Consider the following 25830-nt stretch of genomic DNA (forward strand, 5'->3'; position numbering starts at 1 on the left):
CAGAAAAAGAAAACTGATAATGCAAACAACCTGAAACTCAAGCTACCAAACGCCGAAAGCGTATGTGGACCACCGATGATCAACTAGCGACCTATCGCCAAAAATTGGATGCTCCATACGACGATCCGCTGTGTCCCCATTCGGTTTTGAAAAATATACCACCTGCGTTCCACCAGTGGCAGAGACTCGATGAAACGCCAATGAACCACAAAATTACTCCCCCGAAAATGTTATATCGCCTGTTTTAACATTTATTTTTCCATGATGGATATTATTAATACAAATGTTATTTATTTCAAAACTGTTTTAGCTTTCCTTGGGTTGCAAAACCCAATATTCCATGCCAAAATCGTCGAGAACACCTATTGGCCCACTTGCCGGTAAATGTTGATAGTCGGTATAGCGACACGTCGAAGGATTGGAGCTAGTGTATCAGTGGCGGCATGGTTTCATCGAGTAAACAGATATCTAGAGTCGGGGTGTTGAATTTACCACCGCGTAGCAGCGAGCAGTTGCGGATTGGACGTAAAGGGGCCAGTTGGGGATTAATCATAGGAGGTCCTCTCTCTTCATATACATTCGCATGGAAATATATATGGCCGGATTTAAGGGTGAACGTGCATCCCCTTCTTTGTAAATATACCCTACCTAAAGTGAGAAGTTGATAGTAAAACTTTCCAAAAAATTCTGCCATCATGTGATTCTGATTATTCTTTTGTATGATACAAATATTCACCATTTTCAAAGTGTCCTTGATTAGACAAATTCCTGATCTAAAGAATCAAATTAATTATATAATGCAAATTACATGCTACCGATACAAAGCGGCCGTGGCTCATTTGGTAAAGCATTGACTTCGATTTCGGAAAGTCGTCGGTTTAGTTCCCGAGATCTAACACGGAGCTTTTCTAGGACGTTTCCTCATTCACACCACAGAAGCCTAAAGGCAGTAAAAAATCAAATTTAATTCAAATGTACTGGTGCACCCCCGTCATAAAATCCTGGTTCTGGCACTGTCGAAAACTATTTGACGAAGGGCCATATCTCAAAACCTTACTTTCTCAGACATAAAGAAAGCAACGTATTTCTATAAAGGAGAAAAAAGTTAAATATACAATAATTGATCAATAATTCCAGATAATTGTTACCTGCTATTACAAAAAAATAATATAACTCTATACAATGTAAGAGAAGTAATTATCTCACATCACTTCGTTGCTAGTACACATTATAAGGGACCATGGGAATGTGGCCGTACCCAAGTTAGCCCTATCATATATACCTGTTAGCATTGCATTAGTTCTACTTCAGTGGTAGTATGTGAAAACTATTATTATTATTATTATTATTATTATTATTATTATTATTATTATTATTGACTCAAGGGACGAGGAGGCGGAAGGGAGGAAGGAACATTTACAAGTGATCAAAAACCACCGATATTAGTGTCGAATCTATAGTTTTTGGGGTCGCTGAGATGGACAGTGACACTTTCGATGTTAATTAAATTCAAATTCAACACCCCAACTTGGGGGAATATATATATATATATATATATAATAGAAATGGTCGAATTGACCGATATTAGTGTCGAATCCATAGTTTTCGAAGTCGGTGAGGTGAACAGTGATCCTTCCGATGCCGTTTAAATTGATGCCAGTAATAGCGAGAACAGCGTCTTTCACGGGTACCAAACACATTTTAATTTTCATTTTAACTCAGCGAAGCGGGTAATCGATGCTAGTAATAACAATAATAAAGGAATAACAGAATTACGATACCAAATAAAGCAAACAATACCTTCCCATAAATAAAAGAATTGCCACAACGGGATTCAAACCCGGGTCTCTGCCATACGAGTTTTATGCTTTACCCCTCTGCTGCAATATCCTCAGATAAAGATAAGAAAATAAACTAGTAGTTACGAAAAATAAAAATAGAACTTTCTAATCGTGTTGATAAAATATAATTCAAAGAGTGAGAAAATAATGACTGCCATCTTTTCTTCTTTGGAAATTGGAAATTAGGGTGAGGAAGAATAGTAATGTAAATCGGGACCATCGTTAAAAACGATGAGGTAGCCTGAGCTTGAAGAACGTTTCGTGATATTTTCCTCAGTGACGAAGGTCCATATAACGTATTTTCGAGTTACAGAAGGAAATCTCGAGTACGTCATTGTGGCATTCATACAAGGAACGTATGGTTATACGAGCATTAGTATCTTGTGTTATACGAGCATGCAACTATTTTAACTAGCTAATAGTGTGGCTGAAAGATGAAGTGACGCGGTAGTTAAATTCTTAGCGCAATCCTAAGTTCAATTGGGCAGACCCGCGTTCAAATCCGGCCAGGTTGAACTTTTTCAAACATTTCAATGTCAATTTCAATGCATACTCAGTGCGAAAAGCAAGGTCTTCTCCTCTCCAGAAAGAGAAATATGTTGAAATGAGGAGAATTGGAGATGGTCTGTCAATGGAGGCTATCATTTACAATCTTGTTCTAGATTTAATATTTTCACCTACTTTCAAGGATTTTGTGATTCATGCATGGTCAGTATTTTTATTTCTCTGAACATACAGTATATAACGAAATAATACATTACATACACAGCAATATTGAGAATAATTGTGGTGTTCGCTGGACATCACGATCCGAAACATAGAGATTCATCTTAGAATGGAGAACTCTTTTGTGCGTCATCTACTTACAATTTTCCTTGCATAAAGGCTTGACTCAGTGCTACCAACTGCTGTCTTTGCCGAGAAAAGTTACGTGTAAGTTGGGTTGCATCAGTCCAGGCGTTTTACAAACTGCAAATGATCCGGACCCCAAGTAAAGGAATTAGAGCACTCAGGGGGGAGATAGTTTTGCGGGTGGCTGTACACCTTGAAGTAGAATTATTGAAAGCTCGGCATTAAAAAGCTTCGAATTCCTAGATCGAGAATAGGTTTATCATCCCCTTTCCGACCTGTTAGATCCTGAATTTCAGAAATTTATGTCACCTTCGTAGAGTCTATGGAAAATGTTTTAAGAGCATTTCAATCACCTAAGCCCAACTTTTGTGGAGACCTACTGAACAGTGGAAAACAGCACAAGCAAGTTCACTTTCTCCCATTACATTTCATAAAACTCCATATTACCCTTAGGCCATGTTTCAATAAACATTTTTTTTTTTTTTTTACAAAATTTCAAGTTCTATACACAGGGATTCCAAAGTTATGGATCCACGCCTTATACACATTAGTTGATAGACTTCCAAGCAGAACAAATGGAAAGGGTATAGATCGCTGGAAGCACAGCATGGAAACGGAAAAGTTGCACCAGTGATGCAGTAATATATTATGCAACAACTACTCGCAAAGTAGTCGTATTGTAAGAACTCTAATAGTACCGAAATTGAGTCGATTCTAGAAGTGTAACTTATCATTTATAAAGACAGTGAATTAATATTGGTTTATCTTATTCCATAACAAAATTTAAATGCAATTTATAAATAGCAATCATCGGAAGTGTCGCTGTTCATCTCAGCGACCCCGAAAACTATGGATTCAACACTGATACTGGTCATTTTGGATCATTTTCATACACTTTCCACTGCTCCAAGTTCCGGGACTGAATTTGGATTTAAACAACATTGAAAGTGTCACTGTTGTTCTCAGAGACCCCGAAAACTTTAGATTCGACACTAATATCGGTCATTTTCGACATTTTTAAATACTTCCCCTCCTCCCACTCCCCTAATTTGCAACGTCTTAGTGATAGAGTAAAAGTCATGCCAGATCCTAACCTCATCTATGTTGAAAATTTGATCGAGACTTGTATGGCAGTTCAAAAATTATTAAATCACATAGTCACTTTCATTTTTATATAGATACTTGCTCACACCTGACATATAACCAATTGTACTATATATATATATATATATATATATATATATATATATATCTGGTGTTCTAAAAATGGCGGCCACAGAGCACTATTCTACAGGCCAAAATAAAGCGAAACTGATATATGATGGTATGCCCTCCGGGGCCTCCCTCAGCCGTTATTGGGAATCAAAATTTCACAATGTGGTAACGTCACAGATTAACTTGGAGCCTTCCGCATTACTCTACGAATACAACAAGCAGTTGAATCGATTGTTACACTAGTAAGTGATGCTAGTTTCGATCAATATGGACTTTAGTTGCCATCTGGATATAACTATTTGATAGTTTGGTAGATCTATTATATGGTTCTTTATTTGCGACGCTGCCACATAGTGAGATTTGTGTCTTCAGACGAGGACTCGAAAAGTATAATAAGATATCAAGTGGAATAATTCCGTAATCAACCGCATGCATCAACTTTTAAGATACGAAATTACATTTTTAAACACCATTGAGAAGAAAAGAAAAGTAGTATTTTTCTCCATTGAACCCTTCCACGGGGTTCTTCCGTTTCCTCCCACTTTCTTCATTCCACCATTTCATTCATTACTCATCATCACCGTCCCCTTTAGCCTAACAGGCATAACCGTGCGACGCAAAACTCAAAGATTTCATTTCATTTCTCTCCATTGAACCTGTCTAAATAAAAGTACATTTGGTAGTATAAGAAATATGTTTGTTACGGCTTTTCAAATCACAGAAAATGTAATGGTTCTTCAACCTGCGACTCACAGTACCGAAAAAGTCCAGTATATTCATGTTATTGGTTTGTAAACAACTTCGTTCTAATTAAAATAGTTCAATTTTTGGTATTCCATCCGTTTTCTTTCAACTTGCATTTGAAACGTACTGACTGCGTTCAGCCTTAGAATTCAGTTCTGATGATATCTCCGTGAAAATTATGTGGAGTATACATAGAAACTTCTTTTAATCTACAAATGGAGTGCAAACGTATTGACGCGTGTGTAGATAGCATCTGCATATATCCATTCAATCATACAACATATATACATACAAAATTACATGATGCTATACATCAATATCATTCACTTGTATTGTGACCCCAGAAGTATATCACTTAACTCTGAGCAATTGGCTACAGAACATTCTTGTCAGACAATGACATGGGGTACGATTGAGGGTACAATATTTATCATCAAATAAATACATCACAATAGAAGAACACCGCGACAAATACATATTAAGCACTGACATAAAATACAAATGGACCATCACGTATACTCTCACTTTAAGATTCAAATACACACGGAAGTAACGACATCCGGGTTATTACAAATCATCACTATAATTATTTTTTTTTTATTTTAGTATCCCTAAAACAGTATTTTTTTAAAAAAATCAATAATATGGTACAAGAAGTAGCTTTCTAATTTGAGACGAGATGAGAAATTTCTCGAGTCATGTAAGCAACATTAGTTCAGCCAGATCTTTAGATTTAAAACAAGGTTTGAGTGTTATATGTCATAGTAAATTAGAGTGACCAGACGTACTGATTTTCGCAGTACAGTACTGTTTTTCAAAGAGCTGTGCTGCGTGTTGCGAAGTCACCTGGAAAATCAAGAAATGTTCTTTTTCTTTAATATGTCCTGCGAAATGTCCTGATTTAACTTATCTGCAATACTTAATGCTTTATTCTTTATTCACAACATTTTGAAGCACAGAAACTTTTTTTGAATGATCAACAGCTGGTTGTCTTTAACACTTCTCAAAAGATTATTGTTAGGAAAGGAAAACAATCATTGTTTTTATTAAGAAGGCATTTTTGAAATGTCAGTAAGGTATGAAAGGTTTCTTATTTTAAAACAATAGTGATGACAAACAAGTAAGTAGAAGTTCCCTCGTGCCGGTCTAAATTTTCCCTCATTTCTTAAAATACTTACACGCTCCGAAAATCGATAAAAATAATAGGCCTTATGATGAGTTCTTTTGACGTATGATTAGCGTCATACTAAAGGCCTGACTACTGTAGGAAACATATGTTAGTCGAACTCCTTACGTGCCTTCCATCTCAATTCAAGCAGAGCATGTACCATCACCATCTCAGATATTGTTGAAACTTTTTTTATAGCAACTAGACATGTTTTTAAGAGACCCATATTTTTTTGTTGTGTCGAAAAAAATTTTCCCGCCAAGTAATGGGCCATCAAAGACGGGGAGTACAATTTATGAATTGTAAAAGACATGGAAAATGGTCAACTTTGGAGCCCCATCATTCAGCTATGGAGACAGGTAGAGTTATAATTCTTGTTGTGGTATGTACATAGGGATATAAATAAACTATATTTTATTATAGTTTGATTTGCGTATGCGTACCTTTTTGTACATACATTAACAAATGAACGTTAATTTATCTGAAAAGTCGAAGTTTGCGATTTTTTTTCAAGCACTTCTGGTTCGAATTTTAAAATTCTGTTTTCACGGTTGGTAAGAGATAGTTACCCGCTTTCCGAAAAAAAAATGTATCGCTTCTGTGTGCAACCGTTTTGTCGCAAAAAATTCGAGAAATTGTAAAATTCTCAAAAATCGCCATTTTGGGGCGCCATTTTCTCGAAAACACCATCTTTTAAAATTCTGAAATTTTGTCAGATGGTTTAGCTTTACATGAATAATAAACACACCAAATGCCATTCTCGACCAATGCTTCATGAATTAACTACAGCCTTTTGAAGTTAGCGAAGTTTCGTTAAATATGATGTCACAGTTAGCAACACTGGAAACAATAAAAATGCAATGATTTGATAATGTTTGTGGTTCACATTAATTAAATGAAGAATAAAAGTTTTTCCTGACTGTTTTTTATTATTTTGATCAAAAAAGCTCTCTGAAATAGTAAAATGAGCCTCCCCCTTCTTCGTTTTTTTTTTTTTTTTTTTTTTTTTAACGAAGCAATCTGAGATGGGAATTACGATTACGAAACACACAAATTTTAAGTTCACTTACTTAAAATGGTCTTCAGAAACAAAATTTCCCTGATTTTTCTCCCACATATACCTGCTTATCAAGATATGAAAAGCAAAACAACAGCAAGATTTCATCTTTATTATCATTGTGATTCCTGTGAGAAAATTCATTGTGTTATCGTATTTACTAAAATCAGGAAAAAATAAACGAAGCGTTAGGATAACAGTTTAGTCTAGAAATCATATGCATACGTGTGAGACCTTTTTCTCCCGTGTGGTCGGAATGTATATCGTCGGCGGCAATTCAAAACCTGCTATGTGCATTTTGCAGGAGAAGCGAAAAACAGTATCCTGGTTAGCTTTTTGGCTTTATAAAAGTGATGTTATAAGTAATATTTGATGCTGCACGTAACTGGTACCTTCTCAAGTTACTTGAAAAGGTATCAAGTTACGTGCAGCATCAAATATTACTTATAACATCACTTTTATAAAGCCAAAAAGCTAACCAGGATACTGTTTTTCGCTTCTCCTGCAAAATGCACATAGCAGGTTTTGAATTGCCGCCGACGATATGAGCTTATTTCACAGCTGACGAAGACTGTCACATGAGATAAAGTCATTAAACAGGCTACAAAGTGCTATGAAAAGCATAAATATGAATAAAAAAATTCAATTTTTCTCAACAGGTAGCAGTAGCACCCTATTTCTTATTTAGGCTTTGACCAGCGTTGAGCTAGCGTAAAAATAGCTACAGTACTGAAATAATGTGCATTAGAGGAGCAGACTGTAGTGCATAATCTGTAGGCGAAAGGTTTTCTTGACAAGGAAATCCCAAAGGATACGTCCCTCGTGTATAGGTAGAAGTGTTTGTCGCGGCAAACAATGCACAACTGAGTCGTGAGACTCTCCGAAAGACGTTTAAAGTGTAGTGACAAACAACAGCCTGAGCACTCAGCGAAAAGCGTCTGCAGTAAGTGTTTACATTTATTAACCTACAGCATGATGTGCAAGCAGTTGTATTCTCAAAAATTGTTCATGGTGGTTTTCCAGGCATTAGTCTGAAGAACAGAAAAGCATTTCAATAGGCCTATCCTTGCAAAATCGATGCCAATTCGGCGAGGAAGGAGAACGCATACTTAACAGAATCGTTACAGGAGACGAAACATGAGTGCATCGTTATCATCGTAAAACGAAGATGTATCGATGTAGTGAAAACACCTGTATCGATAACATTAGAACTCAATGTTACACCCTCCAATGGTAAACTTATGCTTACCATGTTCTGGGATCGACATGGCGTACTGCTTGTCCATGTTAAGAGCTGAAGAGTTAACACTAACTGCCGCATTGCACTCTGGTGCTATGTTCCAACTTCGGGCTGTGATTCGACGAAAGTCCAACACTGCTGAATCAAGGCATGTTCCATCATTACAATGCCAGACCTCATGTGGCCCAAAAAACAAGAGCTCCGAAATTTCTTCCCCCCTATAGACCAGATTTGCAATCAAATAATTTTCCTGAAATTTCACTCTAACGGTAAACATTTCGACTATGGTGCAGAGGTGGTACAGGAGGTTCACGTATTTCTACACAGCAGATAGTAGGGTGCTTACACATCGGTGGGACAAGTGTCTCAAATGCTGATAAAAGTTTTGTGGAAAAAATAAAACTAGTAAAAAACTTCTTGATATTCTCTGAGTCCATTTGTAACTTATATATTGACTTTCCCTCGCATTTAGTTTTCCCAAGTTTTACAACATAAGAGAGTAGAAACACAATAAAATCTACTTCTAACTTCCAATATTGGCTGTCAAGTGACTAAATCAGAATAATCAAAGCATTTTAGTATTCAACACGAAACCTGAGTTAAAAGAGAAAGAAAAAAAAAAGAAATACCACACAAAAGACAAATCGTTTTGTGAATGTATGTCTCTCATTTGTAGTCGTGGCATCAACGAAATATCCATGCTTGTCACGTTACGCTATGCATTCTGAAACTTGCTTCACTTTCCAGTCCAGTGGAACCGCAGTTGCAAAATTCATACTTACTTCTTTCAAAGTGTGGTTTAACTCCTAGATAAACAGGAGGATTTTCTTACGTCTTTACTCAAAGAGCTATAAAAACGTTGTTTTCTGCAAATGCCGACAAATTCATGACAAGTTCGTGAAAAGTGAGACAAATGGAATCTACGTTTGTACAACCAAGGAAGTTTTTAAGATGGATGTTTCTAACGCTATGAATAACAACGATATTTATTTGTGAATGTGAAAATTAACCGAAGTTGTGTAGTATGATCGAAGTAATGTCATTTATTTTCTTTGCTTCACACAAAAACATAGTTAGAATATTTTCAAGCATCAGTTTGCTTTCACATTTGCGCTACAATAAGTAGGAATGATGCTGTTTCTTTTTTCTTTACTTGTAGTTTCTACTCAAATATATAGTAGAATTACAAACTAAACCAACCTTTCTTATCAACCGTAGAAGTGTCAAAAGGGCGTTGGCTCACGTGCGGGCAGATAATAATTTAAACATCACGGTTATGAGAAATCAGCCACCTAACATTGTTACCAGGAGGTACAAAATTATTTACCTGCTCTTTTCTTTAACAATGTTACCCACTGGTTTTGATTTTCGAGGGGAAAAATGACTTTGTTTGCGGACAAACTGTGCAAAAACTATTCCTTTATGAAAATATCATGTAAATATAATAAATTTGTGTGTATATTCTGCCAACCATATTTACTTTTATGTACCTTTTATTTCAATCATTCCCAGGCAAAATAATATTTTCTTTTCAGATTGTTTACAGCAAATTCAGTATACTACGTTACAGCATACACTACATATCAAATTGAAGCGTGCGGACGAACAACATATCGAGATCAATCCAGCAAATTGTTATAGAGAGGCAATTTACAAAGCTTCAGCTCCTGTTGCAAACACCTAAATTCCGGCTCAAACCTCTTGACGTTTGTCCAAAGCCAATGGTGTGCAAGTGTGACGTTGTCGTATTTTGCTTCCTTTGATGTACAGGCATAACGTGAAACATTAACGCGAGATATTAAGATATTGAAAAATCAAATTCTTTCTTACAAATTTATTAACGCTATATTGACATATATCATAAAGAGGTACCATTGAAATTGCTTTCTCCTAATTCAGGAAAGCAATTAGACAACGTCGCATTGGATATTGTGAAAAGAAGGACACGCCTTAAAAGTCAGGAGGTTTAATCCGGACTGCGTATGTGTCGCGTTGTCCTACTCAACTTCACGCAAACAGGAAGAGTTCAGTAATAAACAGAGAATCTCTTTTTACCAATATGGCACCTCAATGTAACTCCCTTCCATTTCACCTCTCTCACACATAGTTCCTTAATAATAATAATAATAATAATAATAAAATAAAAATAATAATAATAAAGCAAACGCTGGATGAAAAATATTCAAATTTTTCCGACAAAAATATTCGTTCCCTTATTTTATTTGTTTACAGCTTGGCAACATTGCCTCGGAGACAAACAAAAAAGAGTTGAAAGATGCACCATTACATTTCAACGACAGGTATGGATGTTCTGTTAATTGCTTTAATATTAAGTGATAATATAGTACAGGGTGGTCCGGAAGTGGGCGTACCCCTAATTGGTGTTTTTTGACGGTTTTAGGTTTTACTCACATTTGTTTGGTAACATTGCTTGGCATTGCCTGGCAACATTGCTATCCATGTTCACTTGTTGGTTATTTGCATTGAAGCTGGAGTTCCCTGGTCGCTGGATTGGAAGAGGTTGTGCATCTTCACCAGCTCCCTTTGCCTGGCCTTCAAGAAGTCCCTATCTGACAACACCAGACAATGCTCTCTGGGGTTTCATAAAGCAACAAGTAAGAAGCACTCGATATCACACAACGCAGGAATTACGAGCAGCTGTGGAACACGCCTTCACCCTCGTGACTCCGGAGTATCTCCGCAAAACATCTGCGAGAACTTATCGCAGAATTCAGCTGTGTTACGACATGGATGATAATCATGCCGATATTCATGACTCTTAAGACTATTAAGACTTCAAGGTAACTGTGTACAGACTTTCTACCATAACTAACACTATACTGTTGAAACTAAAGGGGGGTACTCTCACTTCCAGGCCACCCTGTACATTTTTGCTTGTAATGAAGCAATATAAAGATGAATTTTACAAAGTGGAAGACAATTTTCATCCGTACATATTAAAGTTGCAGTATAGGCAGTGGTGGTATTCAGCCGGTTCGCACCGTTTGCTAGAACCAGATTGTTAAAATATTAAGAGTTCGCAGAACCGTGTATGTTATGCTCAGACATAATATTAAATTTTACCCAGTTATATCCAGGAAAGTAAAGTTTAGTTTAACTTTCTTTGTTTATTAGAAATTCCTATAGCTACGTGGTTAAAAGCGTTTATTTCTTAATCTCAAATGTTCAGATATCAAGAATGAGAACTGGATTCAAATGAGTGTAGTGGTGAGGGTTATTTATATTTGGAACGCATACATACCATTATCAACAATTGTCGATCCATTGGTGGATTAAGGTCTTTCCAATACTTTTTGACAACCGTCTATCTTGGATAATTCTTTTCCAAGATATTCGCAGTGCTGCCTAATTTATTCGCACCACTTTGTATTAAGATGCTGTGTAGGTTTCTACTTGTCAATTGTAGTATTCAGTAAAAGATGTGCTTTTGTCTACTTTGTATGGTTTGTTTCCTAAGAGAGTTATATATATCCATCTACTATCTCTCTCTCTCTAATATATACAGGGTGTTTCAGTTAAAACGTCCAGTGCTTATAAATCCGAAACGGCTGAGAATAAAAAGATGAAACAAAAACTGAGATAGGAAAATGTCATAGGGCGCATCACATGGTGTTGTTGTGGTGACCCCCAGGGCCCTCCTTCAAGGGGGCCCAGGGGCCAACTTCAAATTTTCAAATAGGAACATGTATTGATTCATACCTCATTCAATAGTACTTGAAAAACGAAACAACTTTTGTAGGAAACAATTTTCGATTTGGGCCACCGTTTTCAAAATGGCCGCAAAAAGTCCTGTATAAGTTTGAAGTTGGCACCTAGGCCCTCTTCACTGAGTTTACTGAGGGTCACCACAACAACACCACTTGATATGCTTTATCATCGTTTCTATCTCAGTTTTTGTTTCATCTCTCTATTATCAGCCGTTTCTGATTTAGACCTATAAGCACTGGACGTTTTATCTGATACAGAACCCACTTTTTGCTGCAATTTTGAAAACGGTGGCCCAAATCGAAAATGGTTTCCTACGAAAGTTGTTTCGTTTTTCAAGTACTATTGAATGAAGTATAATTCAATACGTGTTCCCATTTGAAAATTTGAAGTTGGCCCCTGGGCCCCCTTGAAGGAGGGCCCTGGAGGTCTCCACAACAACGCCATGTGATGTGCTCTATGACATTTTCCTATCTCTGTTTTTTTTCATCTTTTTATTCTCAGCCATTTCGGATTTATAAGCACTGGACGTTTTATCTGGTATAGGACCCACCTTTTGCGGCCATTTAAAAACGGTGGCCCAAATCGAAAATTGTTTCCTACAAAAGTTGTTTCGTTTTTCAAGTACTATTGAATGAGGTATGATTCAATACGTGTTCCTATTTGAAAATTAGAAGTTGGGCCCTGGGCCCCCTTGAAGGAGGGCCCTGGGAGTCACCACAACAACACCATATGATGCGCCCTATGATATTTTCCTATCTCAGTTTTTGTTTCATCTTTTTATTCTCAGCCGTTTCGGATTTATAAGCACTGGACGTTTTATCTGAAACACCCTGTAGGCTATATAATTATATTTATTTATATATATATATATATATATATATATATATATATATATATATATATATATAGAGAGAGAGAGAGAGAGAGAGAGAGAGAGGGAGAGAGATTGTTAAAAATAGTCTAACACTACAAAGTATAGGAGTATAGGTACAGTCCGGAGCAAAAAACCTGCAACATGACCATGTAAGTTTATTGTGAAACTACGCCTAACAGCGCAGGAAATCAACATAACGTCTAAGTGGCACGAATCACGCCAGGATAAACCTCGACGTCCTTCCCCTGCACACTTAGTTTGAAGCAAAAGACTTCGACGTTTCACAATAAACTTACATACTCATGTTGCAGGTTTTTTTGCTGCAGACTGTACAATGAATACCTCGTTTGAGTTGCGGTTAACTGGGATTTCCTTCACTATAAATCCGGTTTGAGTACCCTCAAAAACGGGGAAGTACGTAATGATATGGAGAAAATATAAAAAATTCGCGACAAAAATACTAGTTTCCTGATTTTATTTGCTTGTAACTTTAGTTATTTAAATAGATACAGTATATACATTAAAAGTCTAATAGTTGTATCAACAACAGAGTAAATTTGGTTGCATATTTGTTGTAGAATGAATTGGTATTGCACTAAGAGAAACAAAACTGATTCTTAATTTAAAAAAATTCCGCAGATAAAATTTTGCAGTATTCTGTATCACACAAAGACTATTTTATACCAGACTACTTACAGGTTTGTTATTTAGCCCTGACCAATTTATATAGCCGTGAATAGACGAAAATAACGTGTGTCCTCTGTCAGCACGTGCGACATACACAAAATTATGGTTATGCTTCGATAAAGATTTTCTGGTTATCTACGGACATTACATAGCCCTATTCTTGTGTACGATCTAGATTTTCCTTCTGACCGTAAATAAACATAAGGGAAAAGGAATTGAGTATGTAACAGAATCTAGAAAATCTGTACGGAATATACGTACATCACTTACAAAAGTATCTGCCACCCTATGTGCTCTAATTCCATTATTTGGGGTTCAGGTCATTTGCAGTTGTGAGAACGCCTAGACAGATGCAACCCAACTTACACGTAACTTTTCTCGGCACTCACAGCAGTTTGTAGTACTGAGTCAAGTCTTTATGCAACTAAAATTGTGAGTAGATGACGTACGAAACCTTTCTTCAGTCTGAGATCAATCTCTCTGGTTCAGAGCGTGTTGTCCAATGAACATTATATGTTAATCTCAATATTGCTGTGTAGGTAATGTATTATTTCATTATATACTGTATATTCAAAGAAATAAAAGCACTGATTACACATGAATCAGAAAATGCTTGAAAGTAGACAAAAATATCATATCTAGAACAACTGCTGGAAATTAGTTTGTAAATCACTATCTCCATTGACAGACCTTCTGCAATTCTCCTTATTCCAACATGTTTTTCTTTCTAGGGAAGAGAAGATATTGCTTGTCACACTGAGTATGTATTGAAATTGAAATTGAAACAGGAACACTTGGAAAAGTTTCAGCCTGGCCGGGATTCGAACCTGTATCTACTGAATAGAAGATAAATGCGATAATCCCTCACCTACTGCGCCACTTAACCTTCTGTACAAGCTAATACCTAGTTAAAAATTTTTCATGGAAAAATATAAACAAGTTAAAATTTTTTCATGGAAAAATATAAACAAGACACTAAAATACAACAAAAACAAACAAGTATAAACCAATAAATGAAAATATAAATAAGAAAATATAAGCAACTTTTGTGAGTGTCTTAATGACTTACTCGAGATTTCCTTGTTTAACTCAAAAACAAGTTATATAGATGTTCCTCAATGAGAAAAAAATCACGAAGCGTTCTTCAAGTTGAGCCTACGTCATCGGCAGATCCGTAATTTGTGGCGGGCAGGGGGCAACTGTACCCCAGAGAAGCTCCGAGCTGTTCGAGGGGGGCCATTTTGAGACAAAATTTTCTTACTCCATATACGATATGAACATGAAATTAGAAATGAAGCATCAAATAGGGTAGCTACTTTACATAAACAAAACAGCACACAAAAGGTAAATAGAACAAAAATGAGCCGTGGACCCATTTCAGTAAAAAATGTCTACTATTGGGGGCCCTAGAAATAATACTCATTCGTAGGCTTTGAGATTTATCAATATTGTCCCCTTAATTGACAGTAATAATTTTGTCATGTATGGAATAGGTTCACGGAGTAACTAACGGAAACGCAGACCTTGCAGTGCAGGAGGACCCACAGGACAACCAGTGACAACCAAGCTTAAGTTATTTTTACAAGGAATGAATAAGTACAGTAATGGCTTTACGCACAGAACACCTGTTACATTCCTTCAATGTAATCGTCTCCCATCTCTATCACCCTATTCCACACGTGTGGAAGGTGTCGTACACTTTCAATCCGTCAATATTTTGTCGAAGTCCTACAGGAACCGCCATATTGTACGAATGGTGGCTTTTCTTGTGTCTTCATGCTTCTCGGGAAGTGGTTCTTTCATTTTGATGGAAAAGTCGTCCCGAAGTCTCCAAGAACATTATTGGGCACTCCGCCCACGCGTCATTTTATACTTGATCCATGCACGTTTTTCGTCTTTCCGGAGCATACTGTAATGGCGCTTCCACTTTCGTCCTCTAGTTTATGCCTCCCTTGCTGATTTTGACTGAATAACACATAGCCGTTTACCACTTTTCAGATTTCACCTTCTTATATTTCCTTATAAGCTACTGGGGCTCTTGTAGTGTTGAGACACAGGCCTATGTCATGATAATAGTGTAGTCACTATTTTTTCCCAGACTTATGTATATTTTACCTAGGTATACTAATTCTACATTCTGCAAGTACCCTCATTAATAATATATCAAATGAAATGAGAAATGAAGGTATATCATAGGATTTGTTAAATGTTTAAAAGTTGCTATGATAACATATTAATAATGTGTACTTGCATTTTAATTAATTAATTAATTTCAGAAAAAGAGCACTGGCATACATAAGGTTAAAATCCTAGCAAATTTTACTGACTGCAGTTAAAGGAAGAACATAGAATTGGTTTGTCTTTCATGGACGTTACTGTTAACCTGTGGCCTACACCCGTCACGAACCAGAAAGGAAAAAGTATAGTGAAATAATCAAGTGGGAGGTGAAATGATAATCACATGTTATGATATAAAATAATTTTTGTTGTTAACACCTATTCAAGTGCATACATCGAATTATTTATTACAAATATTTTAAATTAACTTAGTAACTAAAGATTAGCAAAAGAGAAAAATCAAAATGTTGCAGAATAGATCAAAGTAAGGGTAGATTAGGATTTTACGAACTTTAATATATGAAAATCAAAAAGATTTTATCATTTTCAAATTTTATTATTATTATTATTATATTGGTAGCAGTAGTAGTAGTAGTATTTCTCCTTTTGTTGATCGTGACTTGAAATGTAGAATTAGGATAGAAAAAAAGACGCTATTGGAATATAGTGTTTTTATGTTTTTTATAAAACTATATTTATTTAGCAATTCATAATAATAATAATAATAATAATAATAATAATAATAATAATAATAATAATAATAATAATAATTTAAGGAACTCAAATATCTTTTAAATAAATAATTATCAGTTTAATTCCCTGTGGTATCTGACAGTATCTTGAATTTATGTATTAAATTGTATATTTCTTATATCTATGGTATATTGTAGTAGCTCCTACGACTGATAACAATTACATAGTAAGATGAATTTATCTTGTACTCTGTTTGCAGCACAAGAATAAATATTGTTTTCTGAAATAAATAGTTTTTCTAAAATAACATCCTTTCTAAACAAATGTGTTCATTATGTTAACATTTAAAAAAAAAACAGGGGCCGCGGTGGCTCAGTGGTGGAGCATTCATTTCTGATGTGTGGGTCCCTGGATCGATCCCTGCTTCCTACAAGTGAACTTTGTGGTGGACAAACACCGTGTGCGTAGGTTTTCTTAGGGTTCTCCCGTTTCCTCCCACTTTCTTCATTCCACTATTTCATTTATTTCTCATCACCGTCTCCTTTAGCCTACCCGACATAAACGTGGGACGTAAAACTTAACGATTTCATTTCATGCTTTGAAAAAAAAAACGAAACTAGTCGTTGCACCCATACGTCTAACCCTTCGGCTTTTTGTATTGTCACAATAGTTTTAAATCTGCTAATTTCCTGCACGCTAGCGTCATCTTTTGTCATTATATGACATCACTAGCGATACCTATTAGGAACAATGTAAACTATTACGGATTAGCGTTACTCACAATATTGATGTTTTGCTTTTATAATAAGAATAACGTTTATAGTTTGATTTCCATATTGCACTAGAATATGACAGCAAAGTAAAACAGTTACCAATATATAAATAAAGAAAGAAAGAAAATTAAAGAGTGTTTTTATAAAATGCACTAAAGAGAGATTATTTTTATGGAAAGTGAATAAATTGAATTAAGACTAAACGCATTGAGTACAAATGATTATAATTAATTATTGCTATCTACTTCCATTATATCCACGAAACTTTAGCCTTAGGAAGAGAGTTCAATGATTTCTGAGTATAATTTCATTATCTTTCCTTAATCAAAAAATTGTTTTCTCCTACTCAGCACACATTATTAAATCACTGTTTTCATTTTTTGTGGGTATTATTCTTTAACTATTTATTACAAGATATATTCAGATAAAATCAGTTGTTGTTTGAATCTTACCGTTAGTAGAGTAATATTGTTGTAGCACCTTATAATTATATTAATTAATAAATCCTAGTTATCTTTTATTACGATCTTGTGATTCAACAAAGTAACAAATTTTTGATTGATTTGTGGAAGCCAATAGTCTCTTTCCGTATTACGGAAAGAAAAATTAACAAATGTAGATTGTAAATCTCTTGAGAATGAGAATGAAGTCAACAGAACACCAGGTTCCCTGCAACCAACCAAACGGTTTTGCGATTTGGGTTGTATAAGAAGAAGGCGCTTAATAATTATTTCTAAATAATTAATTACACTGTAAAACGATAAGCTAGAGGCGAAAAATGAAAATATTGTATTATTATCTTGTTTATATATCTGTACAAAATTTCAGAATTCTGTTTTTTATGGAAATACGCGAAACAGTTCAAGTTCGTATGGAAGTACGTGAAATATCAGGTTCTAGTTCGTATGAAAGTATGTGAAATATCAGGGTTCTCGTTCGTATGTAAGTACGTGAAATATCATGGTTCTAATTCGTGTGGAAGTACGTGAAATATCATGGTTCTAGTTCATATGGAAGTACTTGAAATATCAGGGTTCTCGTTCGTGTGGAAGTACGTGAAAAGTCAGAATTCAAATTTTTTATGGAAGCATGTGAAATATCAAAATTCTGGTTTGTATAGAAGTATGTGAAACATCAGAATTCTAGTTTTCTTATGGAAGCACGTGAAATATCAAGAGTTCTACTTCGTATGTAAATACTTTAAATATCACGGTTCTAGTTCGCACGGAAGTATGTGAAATATCAGAATTCTCGTTCGTATGGAAGTACGTGAAATATCAGACTTTTTGTTCGTGTGAAAGTATGTCAAAACTTATGTTGTAAGATTTGATTCTAACAAACAGAAAAACAACCATGAATGTGTATTAAATAGAAGCTTCGTAGCTTCTCGCATTTTTACAAAAATCAAGAAACTTACATTAGCACTCTAGACTTCATCATAATAAAATTAATTTTGTTCATCATAATAAAATTAATTTTGTTTGCTTTCATATTTAGAAACTCAGCCAAGCAAGGAACAAAAAAGCCAATGGAAACCGCCTGAGAAAAGAGTTGGCAAATTCCCGTCAAAAATTAAAGACTCAGCGATAATTGTCCGAAAATCTGAGTAGTAGTCCATATTACACAGTATTAACTTTTATCCATACTATCGAGTATTAATTCATGCTCTAAACGAGTATGACGCTGATTGAAGAGTGGAGTTTGCTATTAGAAAAAATGAACAGTTTAACAAAAACCCTAATTTAGCCAAACACATGACTTCTCTTCCTCCAGCGCCAAGCCTCAAACTAATGTTTTATCCTAGGACTGGAACTGGGTTCCTGAAGAATTCCAACGTGTGCATAACATATATGCACATGGTTCCCAGTAATGGACCAATGAGCAGAATATATATATATATATATATATATATATATATATATATATATATATATATATATATATATATATATATATATATATATATATAGGGCACTTAAAATTTTAAAGGGAGCTGAAATTAATATTGCGTGGAAAAAGTAATAATAACAGTATACCAAACTTATAATTATGTTCTCATCGTTAAATGTAATTCATGGTTATAAGGCGCATTCTTAATTCGTCGCTGTCATGTACTGATTATTTAATTAGTTAGATTTTATTTTAATTCTGACGTAAGGACAATGAATTCAATCATTTGTCCATATCATATAAGAGTAGTAGAGTTGAGTAGGAAATAAAAATAAATTCAAAATTTATCAGTTCACTGTAGGAAAGAGAATGTCGTTACTCCATTGAAAACCAATCATTGTCACGCCTGACATCGATGAAATTGAAAGGAAAAATAGACAAAAGCATAGTTCTGCCCCCTGTATTATAAGGATGTAGAAAGTTGACAATTAATAGGCATAGAAGAGAAAAGACCCAACAGTTTTTGGAGAAAGATTTCAGAAAAAAATATTTGGACAAAAATAGAAGTACAAATGGATGAATTGCTGTACAAATGAGAACTTGAGAACAGAGAGGCACAGTGGCTCAGGGGTGGGGCGCTTAGCTCTGGTAAGTAGGGTCCTTGATTCGATCCCCGGCCAAGTAAAGTTGTGGTGGACAATATTGTGCTTTTAGTTTTTCTCGTGGTAGTCCGTTTCCTCCATGTTTTCATTTTACCAATTCTTCCATCATCATTCACTTGCCTTAATCATCGTCTCCCTTAGCCTAAAGATTATAATCGTGGGAAGTTAAACTTGAAGATTGCATTTCATTTGGGAACAAATATCATATGCATAAGAAAGTAGCAACGTTTCAGATGGGCAAGGCACGTCTTTTGTGTTTGTGTTTTGCTTCCTTACGTAACACCGAGGTTATGAAGAACAGAATCTACCCCTAGTAGCAGAGACAACTTGCAAACCACTTGCTGTAAGCTTGCATCCAGCTTGATTGGAAAGCGTGCAAAGCATGCCGCAAGCTAGATTCCACTAACGGAGTTACATGGGGGCAACCTTGCATTCAATGTTCCGTTCAAGCTTGACGCAAGCGTTTTGCAAGTCAAGTCAAGTCAATAGCCAATGAACGGCCAGCGATGCTATGACGCTCTGCGAAAGGTCTAAAACATCGTTTGCAAGCACAACTAAAGGTAGATTATATGAAAGCATATGTTTGAAGTGCAAGCGTAGAAAGCCAAAAGCCAAGCACGCGCCAACTGGTTGAAAGCTTTCTTGCCACTAGGGACTATTAACGAGGGCTCCGAACCACGACTGGGGATTGAATCCGATACTCTAGTATGGCGCACAGACCATCCTGTAACATTAATCCTCACAGTCTTGGCCGTTTCCCACCACACTATCTAGCTTCCAAGAGAGCTGGAGTACAAATACAAGTCAGCTGTCCCGGCTGCACAGTATCTCCAATCCCAGTTGGAAAGTTTTTGTCTTTTTTTTAAAAATTTGGGTAAACCAAGAAGTAAGTTGCGAGGGACTTAAAGTATCATCTTATGGTGGTGAGTAATGAAAATCCAGAGTGGATCGTTGCCAATATATCAAAGCTAATATATTTATGGCCTATGGAACCCGAAGGTTCAATGCTGCAATGATAGAGACTCTCCATTGATTTCTATCCTTAACCAACTGGTTCCACTTTCTACTTTCTATTCCTATTTCTGCGAAATCCATCTTAGTAGTACCCTCCCATCTGCTCCTAGGTCTTCCTAATGGTCTTTTTCCGATTGGATTTCCAGTCAAGACTTTGAAAGCGTTTGTTTCTACTTTCTTCCATTCTCGGTGGCTACATGCTCTGCTCATCTGAGCTCTCTACACTCAATGACCCTAACAATGTGTTAGGTAAACGGTATGAATTAGGCAGTTCCTTGTTGGAAAGTTTCCGTCATTTCCCATCCCCGTCCCTCTTGGGTCCGAATATTTGCCTCGGCCTTCTATTCTCAAATTATTTCAGTTTGTTTTTTCCCACAGAGTCAGGAACCATGTTTCGCAAAAATACAACCAACAACAGCAATAATTATCGTTTTATATATTTTAAGCTTCAAATTCTTTGACGGTATTCACGAAAACAGAAGATTTTGGACTGAATAATAACACGAATTCCCTTATTTCAGTCAACATTTAATTTCTCCATCGATATGGTTTTGGTCTATAATGTTGATCCTAGATATCTGAAATTATTCACTTTGTCGAAAGTATTATTTGATATTTTATCGCATCCATAATTTGCCGTATTACGATCCCGATGCACTTTCATGTATTTAGTTTTCTCTGCATTTACTTCTACACCCATTTCCCTGCAAGCGTTTAATAAGACCTTTGCATTTCTTTTATATTGCTATCCTGCCATTCCCTATCAGATTTACATCATCAGCATAAATCATAACATAGTGTCATTCAGCTCTAGACCCCAGTTGCTATCTCTTTTTTTTTTCATTATAGCGTATTCTAGAGCAAGATGGAAAAATAGTCGTGACAATGCGTCATCTTATTTCAGGGGATTCTTGATGTGAAAGCTCGTGGACAAGTATTTTCCTACTCGGACTTTACTTTAGGATTAATTTAAACACATTTTAATTGATCTACCTAAGTTTCTCTATATTCCAAATTCATAAGTTTTTTTCTCTCTTTTTTTATCTGACGAATGGTAAATGTCTGGTCGATAGTTGATCAATTTTGCCTAAGTTCGCACTAATAATCTCCAGTAATTTTATTTGCATATGGGGTCAATATTACAGACAGTATGTTTGAGTGGATGGTGACTAAAGAGAATCCTCCAGAATTATTACAATCATTTTTGTCATCTTTCTTGGGAACTGGAACAACGATTCTTTCCACTCTTGTGATGAATTCCTCCTTGTTTCAAATGAGGAGAATGAATTTTTGGATCTCGTTTCACTTTTCCTTCAAAGTAAAATTAAGTCAGGAGGAATTTCGTCTACATTTGGAGATTTTTAGTTTCTTTCTTTATTTTTTAATCTATTTCTGCCTGGTTGGGCTCTGGAGTACAAAATTTCATTTTCTACACAAACATTATTTTTTGGCTGCGTGCTGAACAAACTGTAAAATAAATCTTTCTTTCCATTCAAAATACTATCCGTATCCGTGAGAATTGTTCCATAAGCTTTCTTTAATATATATGCGGGAGGTTGGTAACTTTTCTTAAATTCTTTGATGCAGTTATACATGTCCCTGATATTTTTGTTTTTACTGTCATCTACAAGCTCAACAATTTTAGCATTCAAAAAATCACGTTTCTTTAGTAAATTTTAAAACTATCCCACCTAATGTCGGCGAAATTTTGTGCAGTTCTGTCGTTTGAATTTAGAAGCGAACTAAGTTTCGCCCACCATCTCTTCTCTGCTAGTTTAGTGCACTCCTGATCGAACCATGTTTGCTTCTACATACTTCCATTCCTCTCAATTTGCTGAAATGTTAATACTATCCCTGATTTTAACCCAAGTATCCTCAATACTAATGCCTTTCGAATTTTCAAAAGTCGAGAATCTATTCGACACTCAGTCTGGTATTCCCCTCTTGCCTGCCCCCATCTGATTTTTTTAAAATTAAACCTCTCTGTTTCCAGATGTTTAAGATTTTTTTATTCAACGACAATCTCTCTGTCATTATCGCTGCTACCAAGTAATGATTAGTGCCACAGTCAGCACCTCTAAACGACTGAACATGAATAATGCTACATTTTCTTCTCCTATCCACTAAAACGTGATGAATTTGATTATGTGTTTTTCCATCTGGTGAGGTAAAAGTATATTTACGAATGTCGCGACGTAATTATGAATTTTGTACTCTTTACGATAAGGTTTTTGGATGTTGCAAGGTTCACGAATCTAACACCGCTGTCATTACTTTCTTTTTGCAGACTTCCTTTCCTTATAATCGGTTTGAAAATACCCTCTCCTCCTACCTTCGCATTCAAATTCCCTAATATAATTTGCATAAGGTATCGCGGGAGTTGGTCAGATACCCATTATACTTCTTCGTAAAAATTGTCATTTATATAATCATTTTCATTTTCTATGCAGCATGTATATTTAAAACAATAACATCGCACCACCGTACCTTAAGAGTAATAAGAGAAAGTCTATCATTAACAAATTCAACACTTTTAATTGCTGATATTATTTGTTTGTGAACGAAAACTCTGTTCTGAACTGATGATTTTTTATTTCCTTTCCCATAAAAAAAAAAAACGTAAAATTCCCTGTCCTTGTCTGTCTCATTTCCCCTTTTCTTCCAACCTAACTTCCTGAGCTCCTACTAGGTCAATTCTATATTTCTCTAACTCGCTTGTTATGGAATTTAACGCGCCTGCCCTATAAACGCTTCTTATGTTATGTGTTCCAAATCTCACGTCCATTTTACTTTGCTGAAGTCGTGTTATCAGTCCTAGTCCGAGGCTTTTGTGAATGTTTCTGAACGAGTGACATTTTCTTTTTTTCACACGATCAGGTTGTTTGTCTCACGCCAAATCCCTAAGCTGGAGGACCACACCTTGTTATCTGTCCGCTACTGCTTACCCAATATATTCAAACTAACATCTATATCAGAGGCCTTCTCCTCGATCCGCAACCTGAGGATGCGTCATGGTGTGGTGACAGGAACCTATGTTACAAAGAGATCGTTGTCACAGAGGATAGAACTCAACGGAAAATTTTGTTTCTGGGGCGATGAACCTTAAACTATCAATGAAATTAGTGTTAAAATTAGTGCGTACTTTTGGTTCAGTCAACATTGTATATTAGTAATTGTAATTAATTGTAATTGTATGCTAATTAAAAACAGTTTTAAATGATGTAATTCTGCATAAATATGACTTTTTATATATAAAAAAGGATTTTATGAAGATCTTTACGATTGTCAGTAATTAAATCATGGAGCATCTATAACTAAATTAAATGCATTGATGTCAACACAAAAATCTGAAACGAAAGCTCCACAATTTTTTAACTAGTGATATTACAGGAATAATAATAAAAGAAAATAATTTATTTGTTAAAGGACATTGGGTTAAGTACAAGAGGACAGGGGACCCTAGTGTACCATTGAAATACAGCTAAGGCTTTCAATTCTGAGAAATACAAAGCTGCGACTCCCTCCCAGCAAAATATTCTAGCATCAGTGGTATTCATAAATAAAATTGTGTTATTATTATTATTTAAAAAAAATAAACATTTAACCTATTCTTTATACTTTCAGTGGTTGTGCGTCCTTCAAAATCAAAGAATACAGAGTCGTTTGTGGGTTGAGTGAGAGTCATTGAATTTAAACTATGATAATAACATCTTGTGTTGAACATAGTTGAAAAAAAAATAGTTTTTCGTAACCATCATTCACAAACATTTTCTCGAAAAAAGAAGTATAATTTTGACGTACATACCGATATCAAGAGCAATTGCTGAAATATTGTACCGTAATCGAAGTTTACAACACATACAACACTGAAACAAAGTCGAGGAAGTAGAAGTTGGCGAAAGAATTCATTTAAATAATCATTCAAACACAGAAGGAGAGTCTAGTAAAATAATATAATAGAAAGTATTTTTCTGTTTGATCATTATAGTTCTGTCTGACCGAAATATTATTATTACAATAAGTTCTTAATGCCTTAAACACTTACGTACCAATAAGGTTCAGTTCACGTAAGATCAAAAGGCTTTACCTACATTTAATAAAATACAGAAGTAGTTTAATATTCATACTTTGTATAATTATACCTTCTGTGTCGAAGATAGTGCTATTAAAAACACTACAAACAATATGACTAACAACATTTTCTGCTGTAGAAAGCACATACTTGAATTTTAAACCTGAGTTTAAACTGTACAGTGTACTTTAAACTAATACCAACTTTGTACTGAGGATTTTATTTCAATTATGAAACCAATATGGCTGTGTTTTCTCCGCAATTTGTTACAAATTTTAGATAAACGAATAATTATAAACAAGATATACATAAATCTATATTTTACTTTCTTCACGCATGCATGCAAATGGATATTAGCAGGTTGTATTGACGTTTCCCTTTCGACTTGAAATTTCTTGACAAAATTGCTAAAGGGGAAAAGAATGTGCAAGTAAAAAAAATAATGTGAAAAAATAGGTTTCAACTACGTACCTTAATTTTATAAATTTGGACCAGTCGCTGCGGATATTTTTTTTTTCACGTCCGGACGTTGTTGAGATCACGTGTTGGCGTCACGTGGTTCTGTTGTCGAGAAATGCGAAACGATGCGAGCTGTGGCCTTCGTGCCAGGTTGTGAACTGGGCCACTGCAGCCTGCATGGCTCCGATGTATTTATATTGATTCCAGCGCAGCGCAGCGCCACGACGCTAACAGGCGCGAAGGTAAACCCCCTTCTTTTTCCCCAAAGTACTAAGAACTGCCTTAATCACGTTTTAGAATCTGTGCTTTTTCTCTCTCTCTTGTTGCTCGAGCATTGATTGCTGACTTAGTACTGTAAATGAGTGCCAGAGGAGAATTGGCACTGTCGGTGTTAATTTGGTAATTACTGACGCTATCCTTTTGTCTTATTTGTCTTCGAGCTTAATATGTATCATTAAGTACTGTACACACTAGGAAAAACATGTATGAATATATTAAGTTGTTGCAACATGCAACTAATCTTTCACTTCCATATATTGGTGCTTTATTTATGTTCTGAAGTAGGAATGATAAATGGTATCAATATATCTAATGATATATCAGTACATCTTGGTAACAATAATATTGCAGGTTAGTTTTGCCTTAATGGAAACAATGGATTAGTGAAAATTCTTAGGGGAAAAAATATCAATTTTAGATAATCTTTACGTGTCAAAAATCTGATACCTTTGACAAACATCCC

The 25830-nt window shown here is 35.5% G+C and overlaps 1 protein-coding gene across 1 annotated transcript in view; it reads right to left on the reverse strand.

Annotated features, from left to right (window-relative positions):
* The window catches only part of LOC145687157 (sialate:O-sulfotransferase 2-like), a 99597-nt gene extending 74377 nt beyond the window's left edge, over positions 1-25220 (reverse strand). Inside the window, exon 1 of the mRNA XM_081760618.1 lies at positions 25101-25220. The gene's annotated coding sequence lies outside the window, so the exon portion shown is untranslated. The remainder of the gene's footprint in view (positions 1-25100) is intronic.
* Positions 25221-25830: the final 610 nt, after the last annotated feature.

The sequence above is a fragment of the Thermobia domestica genome, chromosome 6, assembly GCF_964235325.1.
Source record: "Thermobia domestica chromosome 6, izTheDome1.hap1.1, whole genome shotgun sequence".
Classification (NCBI taxonomy): domain Eukaryota; kingdom Metazoa; phylum Arthropoda; class Insecta; order Zygentoma; family Lepismatidae; genus Thermobia; species Thermobia domestica.